Raw genomic sequence first — 6,946 nt, 5'->3', positions numbered from 1 at the left:
GCTGAGGAAGGGCGCCTTTCCCTCCTCGAACTCCAGGCTACCGATCCAGAAGAGAAGAAGCCCAAGGCCAAGGATGTGAAACGCAAGGGGGTTGCCGTTCTTGCAGCGAAGCCAGACACCAAGCGAGGCAGGGATCAGCCTGAGTCATCCAAGGGCAGCCGGTACTGCATGTACCACGACCTCCACACCCACAACACCAACGAATGTCAAGAGCTCAGGGCCGTGAGAGATGGACGTGTCGGCCGACGCCCCGAGCGCAACGACAGGGGCTATGGCCGAGGAGGAGGAAGAGGTGGCGGACGATGGGAAGACCATGGCCCTCGCCAAGGGTGGCGTGACCGATCTCGCGAGGATCACTGGCAGGACCAGCCTCACGAGGGAGGCTGGAGATGTCAGCCTCGTGAGGATCGCCCACACGGCAACGCGGGCCTTCCTCCTTTGCCGCCACCGCTGAGGAGGAACGAAGACTAACATCAAGACGAGGGAGCTGGGGGCTTCCAGGAGCCGCGCGCAATCGCTTGCATCTTGGGTGGAGCGCAGGCCCCAGCCTCACAGCGCATCTTCAAGCAGTTTGCTCGCGAGGTGAATGTAGTCCTCCCCAAGCTTAAGGCCACGCGCCCTCTCAGGTGGTTTGCATGCGCTATCACGTTCAGCTCAGCGGATCAGCTCAAGTGCGTGGCAACGGCCGGAGTCCTCCCGATGCTTTGCTCCCTAGTCATTAGCAACGTGCAGGTCACCAAGACCCTCATTGACGGCGGGGCAGGACTCAACGTCCTGTCCGTCGAGATGTTCGACAATCTCCAAGTGCCGTACGATCAGCTCCAACCGACCAAGCCCTTCTCAGGAGTCACCGATGGTTCCACTGTTCCCATAGGGCAGGTTTGCCTTCCAGTCACCTTCGGACAGCGCAACAACTACCGCACAGAGCTCATCGACTTCGACGTCGCCCACATCCGTCTGCCATACAACGCCATCCTCGGGTACCCGGCCCTGGGCAAGTTCATGGCAGTGACTCACCATGGGTACAATGTCCTCAAGATGCCAGGAAGCGATGGAGTCATCACCGTACCCTGTGAAGAAAGGGACGCAGTGTGTTCACTTGAGCGCGCGTTCCATGCCGCAGCAATCGAAGACCTGGACCACAGGAACGGAAGGCTTCCCAAGGCGACCCTTAAGAAGAAGAAGGTTTCGCCTGACCCAAGCCATAAGGAGGCAGGCGCCTCCGGAGGTGTTGCGTCAGGATCTGCGCCCGATCAGGGAGCGCCACCCTCTCTCGCATAGGAAGGCGCGCCCGGCGCCCTCCTCAGGCAGGGTTCGGGGGCTCTTTCTTGGAGAGCCACCGACTTTGCCAAGGTCGCGAGGGAGGCGCTCGGGCACCACTTGGAGGAGTGCTTCCAGGTACGTTTCCCTCAGGAAGATACAAGGCAAGGAAGACCAAACCCTCAGGAGTTCATCGCAAGAAACACCCAGGAGCTACAAGAGTCGAGAGTCATCCGCGGCAGCCGCCGCTTGCCCACCATAGCCCCACATCCAGGCGAGGATGGTGGGCTGCGCGTCTGCATCGAGGTGCCAGGGCTCAACCGAGCCGCGTCTCAGGAGCGCCTCTGGCCTTCACGCATGGGGCGTTGCGAGGGTCCACCTCATAGCTACGTTCGCATGACTTTCGGCCTGCCGAACGCAGTCGCCTCTCATCAGGGCCTGCTGAGGAGCATTCTGGAGGCTCAGGAGGTCAGGCATCGTGCGGTCCTGGCGGAGATGGAGATGGCTCTTGGAGACCCACATGTGCCCCCGGAGCCTCCCGAGGCTCCTGGGCCTGGGGGCTCGTGAGGATCGTCGTCTTCATCACACATCGCCCGCTTCTTCAACATCACTTCATCTTCAACGGCACCAGGTGACATATTTCTAAGTTCCGTTTTTAGCTGGGAGCGCCCACAGGGCCGCATCATTCCCAGGCCGCGTGGGTCCGTCCTTGCGGCATGTATCTGTTTTGCTTATGCTCTTTACTTACCTTGTTGGGGGCACGCCTCATGCTGCATAATCCCCGAGCTTCTTGGGCCTGGCCCAGCGGCATTTGCTTTTCCCGCGTCTACTTAAAATGAATTTGCTCTTTCGCGCTTAATTGTCACCTGCTGGTTATCGCGGACTTCTCAGCCTTCATGCAAAGCGCTTGCACGTTAAAAGGGGGTACCTGAGCATCGCGACTCATGGGCTCCTACTGGCTCTCCAGCCCTCACCCCCTGGCCTTGACCCACGGCATCGCCACCTGTCATACCAGCGGCGGCTGAGCTAGCTCGAGGGCTGGGACCTGAGGAAGTAGAGCATTTGCATTCTAACCACCCTGCAGGAACACACCATTGATAAAGGCCCAGAGCCAGGCGCAACCCACCTCGAGGTAGGGCCTCGTGAGTCCCGCGCTGGCTCACGAGTGCCCAGATACACCTCTCCTAGCCATACCGTGCCGGCCACGTGTCAGGGCGGGGCTGTACACGCCCCGGGGGCTCCTCCCGGAGGGGAGCCCCCTCCCACGTACCAGTGGAAGCACCATGCTCCGTGCTGGCTGACGACATTGCCGAGGAGCGGCTATGCCCGTACACATACGGAAGCGCTATGCTCCGCGCTGGTGATAAACAACTGAGGGCGGCCTACGGCCGTACCAACCTCAGGGAGCCCAGAGCTCAGTGTCCGACACCATCACAACGCCTCCCCTCGGGAGCACCACGCGAGGGGGCTGGACACGGGGGCTACGCCCGGGTCTTGCCTGAGCGCACGCCACCCAGCCAGGTCCCTCAGACCTGGTCGTCACGCGCCCCTCCCCGAGCGGAGCCAAGGTATGGAAACCGGTTTGAACGTCAAGGGGGACTCCTGAGCATCGCGACTCAGGAGCCTAACTTGCCCCGTAGCCCCTCACTCCTTAGTCCCGTCCTAGTTTCCAGTCAGGGCTAACACTGGGTGAGGTATGCGCGGGGCCGGGCCCTGCCGACACAGAATGATTAATCCACTCCTCGTTTCCCCCTTTCCTACTTGTTGCTTGTGCGTCAAGGGGGACTCCTGAGCATCGCGACTCAGGAGCCTAACTTGCCATGTAGCCCCTCACTCCTTAGTCCCGTCTTGGTTTCTGGTCGGGGCTAACTCTGGGTGAGGTACGCGCGGGGCCGGGCCCTGCCGACGTAGAGCGCGAGCAATTAGGGGAGAAAAATACAAATTCCAGGATATTCAAAGCAAATATTACAATCCATAGATTGTTTCACGACGCCGAACACAAGTTTAAACGCCTCTGCGAGGCATGGTGCATGTTGCAGGAATAAAAGCAGGACAGAAGCCGTGAAGGGATCACTCTCCAGTGGCGCCGCCTCCTAGGGCCGCGGAGCTGGCGGCACCGCGCCCGGGCAAGATGATAAAGGCGCGGAACCTCCCCAGCAAAGCTTCGGCTCGGCCTTTCACGGCCTCGACGGCAGCAGCGGCAAAGTCCCGCTCACGGGCTCCAGCAGGCTGTCGAGGTCGACGTTGGGGTCGCGCAGGTAGACGTGGCTGAGGACACGCATCAGCACCGCTGAAGACAGGGCGCACGCCTCGGCCTCGGCCATGGGGCCAAGGCCATCTATGACATCTTCAAGCGGACGGACCAGGAAGGGAAGCAGCTTGGCGGGGCCGTCCTCCGCGCCGGCCAACGGCTCCTCCAAGCTGCTCTCGTAAAGTGTCTTCAGCGCGGCACGAGCCCTCTTCTCCATCTTCGTGAAGGCCACCCGATCCTCCGCTAGGACCTTCGCCTTGGCGTCCAGCTCGGTCCTCTCCGCATGCAACGACCGCTCCAGCGTCTCCAATCGGCCGTGGCGATCATCAAGCTCGACGTCTCGGTCCTTGACGGCAGCCTCCCGAGCCTTCATCTCCTTCTCTTTCTCCTGGCGGCCGTGGACCTCCTTGGCGAGCTCATCACGCAGGCCTTGCTGCTCGACCTCCAGCTCCTTGCAGCGAGCCTTGGCAGCCACAGCGTCGCCCAGGGCAGTGTCGCGAGCGGCCTTGGCTTGGTTGGCAGCCTGCTTCTCCCCATCGGAGGCTGCCACGGCCTGGCTCAGTGCTGCTCGGACGGAGGCAGCGGAACAGGCCTGGCCAGAAGCTAGCTCTAGGCGCCCGGCCACTAGGCGAGGGTCCGCGCTCAGAAGATCCTCCAGCAGCTGGCTCAGCTCGCTGGCGACCTGGTCCAGGATGGTGGCAGAGGAAACAGAAGAAGCGGGAACCGGCGGAGCGGGTGAAGAAGACGGCAGCGTGATCACGGTTTGGCAGGAAGGAACCCCCTGGGCCTTGGCTGCCCCGGCTGCAGCATCGAGCACAGTCGCCCCCTTGCTGCCCTGCGCCACCGTCATCAGGCGCGTGAGGGCGAGGTTCTTCTCCGGCAGGTTTGGGGAATCCAGGGCCGGCAAGTACCAGGCCTCAGTCGGGGACTTGCGAGGCGCCATGGCGTGCCGGGCGAGAAGGATTGAGACAGATCTGGAGGATTTCGGAAGCAAGAAGGAGGAGAGCGAGAAAGGGGATCTGGAGCGAGGCAAACGAGAACAAAGCAAGTAAGTCTGGCCCGGGCACCTCTTTTGTCAGATGGACAGTTGCCGAAGCGTCATGGGGAAGCGCAGATGCCCACGTCCAATCAATCGCCACGCGGCGCTCAAGGCCGCAAGCTGTTAGGGCCCGTGGTGCTTCGCGCTTGCCCCTTCGCTTTCCTACTAGGCCAAGCCCGGGCGCGCCTTGGGCCCGGGGGCTACTGTCGGCGTTCTGGGAATGGGGGCCCCCAGACTTTCCTGCCTGCGGCCTGCGGTGTGGCTCAAGTGGGGGCCCAGCGCGGCTCATCTTCATCAGCTCAAGCTCAAGACCCTCGTGAGGGGCCAAGCCTCGCGGGGCGGACGACAGAAAGCTTCCTCTGAGGCAGCCTCATCAGGTAGGCTCGCGAGGAGGTGGAGAGATCAAGGCGGGGATACCTTGCCAGGAGCCCGTGATGCAAGCCATGACGATCGAGACCAGGCGGGCGCCGGCCTGCGCAGTGTCCTTATTTCCCCTTTGGTGCAAATGGGGCAAGCACAGGCCAAGGCACCGGGCAAAGGTTACCATTCCGGTGCAACAAGACCAAGACCAACTGAGCGGCAGGACGGAGGTCACTGTGGAGCCCAAGACAGCGTCATCACCAGTACTTTTGGCAGCCGAAGACCACCTTTGGTCAGGATAGCTCGTACTATATGTTCCCCTTCAAAATGGCCAAGTGTTGGCGCCCTTCCTGCTCATTATTTGGGGAGAGACCCAGGGCCTCTATAAGTAAAACTAGCCACACAGAGTAGAGGGACATCTAGAAATCTGGTAGAGCCCTAGCAGAAAGAGAGAGGCGCCTGAACTCACCCAAGCAGTTCATCGCACCAGCTCAAGAACACCTCTCGCGAGGCTGTTCTTCCCTTGTACTGTTCATCATCAACCCCCGAGGCAATCCACCACACCACACACTGGAGTAGGGTATTACACCACAATTGTGGCCCGAACCAGTATAAACCTTGTGTCCCTTGTGTTGTTCGTTGTTTCCAGCTTAGATCACGCGAGGAGATTGGACGCAGATCGGTAGGGGAGAGATCTCCGCGCGCACCCCAGTCTTCGAACCTCCAGGGTTTGCCGGAACCCGAAATCCGACAGTTGTCTATTTAGGTCAATCCTCATAGTTCAAGAGTACTCTAGACGTGAATCCATGTGTTTCAAAATTTCGAACGAAGCGCCAAAAGAGCCTCTACTCGCCCGAAACCGCGTGAGACCAATGTTTGGTAGTACAAGGAAATTACTTTTCTAATAACTCCGGCCCGTGAAACCTACCGGCCCGACGTCCAAAGGTCTAAACTGGGGTACGTTTGTAGCTTCATCTAGATGCCACGCAACCGCATCCGAAAAACATTCATACACAATGGCCGCCTAAGCACACATGCGCGCAGCCGAAACTGCTCCCGCCCACTATTTGGGACACCTGGGATTACCATCCTACCCCCGACCGGCAATAGGTCCGAAATTTAAGAGGGGGCAAAGTTTGTACTTTCCCAAATTTCAAACAAGCGTGTCCCATCTTCTGTTGAAAAAAAGCCAAAAACAAGCACGTCCCAGACCAAAACATGGTTCCCCCCACCCGTCCGATTCCCCATTCGTACTTCGTGGGCGCCAAAACTACCTCTCCACCAGCCGCGAAACCCCGGCATCCTCCGTCCGCCACCCCATCCCACCCATCAACCGCCGCCCTCCTCCATAACGCCGGAGCCGATACCCCGACGTCGTCGTCCACCGCAACCTCAACCGCAATGCCCTCCACAGCTAGTAGTTGAAGCCGAGGCCGTGTCGTCCGTACCCGAGCCAGTTCAACCACGCCGTCCTGCGCCTCACCGCTGCCGCTCCAACTTCACCACCCTCCACCGCACCGGAGCTGTTCCTGCTACGCCGTCCTTCGCCGCCTCGGATCTGCTTCCCCTCCGCCGACATACGGCCACGGTAACACAGTCAACAATTTGGCCATGGGTTCGTCGAAGCCTGGACCCTCCAGAACATCGGTTTCCCCGGTAAAAGGAAGAATATCGGCACGACATGTGGAGGTGACCACACCAGCAACCAAAAAGGTACTCCTCTTCCCTTATTCGTGCAAATCTTACGTCTCTGCTTGCACGGTATTCATCCCACAGAATACACTAGTTGACCGCTTCTTCTTGATACTAGATGTTCCTAGTAACTCGCGATGCACAAGGTTTCTCCTCATATACTATTTCACCTTACCTAGAGGTCTGTCTCCCCCCTGAATTTCAATTTCTGGCCAGTTGATTCCCAATTAACGGAAGCATTCCCCAGCGTAACAGGCACTAGTACGCCTATTATGTCGAGGAAGCGGCGCCTTGGTGTTTATCTTAGGGGCATGTGCGGCCTAGAGCTACTGGCGCCCTATCTG

This window comes from Triticum urartu, chromosome 1A (assembly GCF_056163025.1).
Source record: "Triticum urartu cultivar PI428250 chromosome 1A, HENAU_Tu73, whole genome shotgun sequence".
Taxonomy (NCBI): domain Eukaryota; kingdom Viridiplantae; phylum Streptophyta; class Magnoliopsida; order Poales; family Poaceae; genus Triticum; species Triticum urartu.
This window is presented reverse-complemented; position numbering follows the sequence as displayed.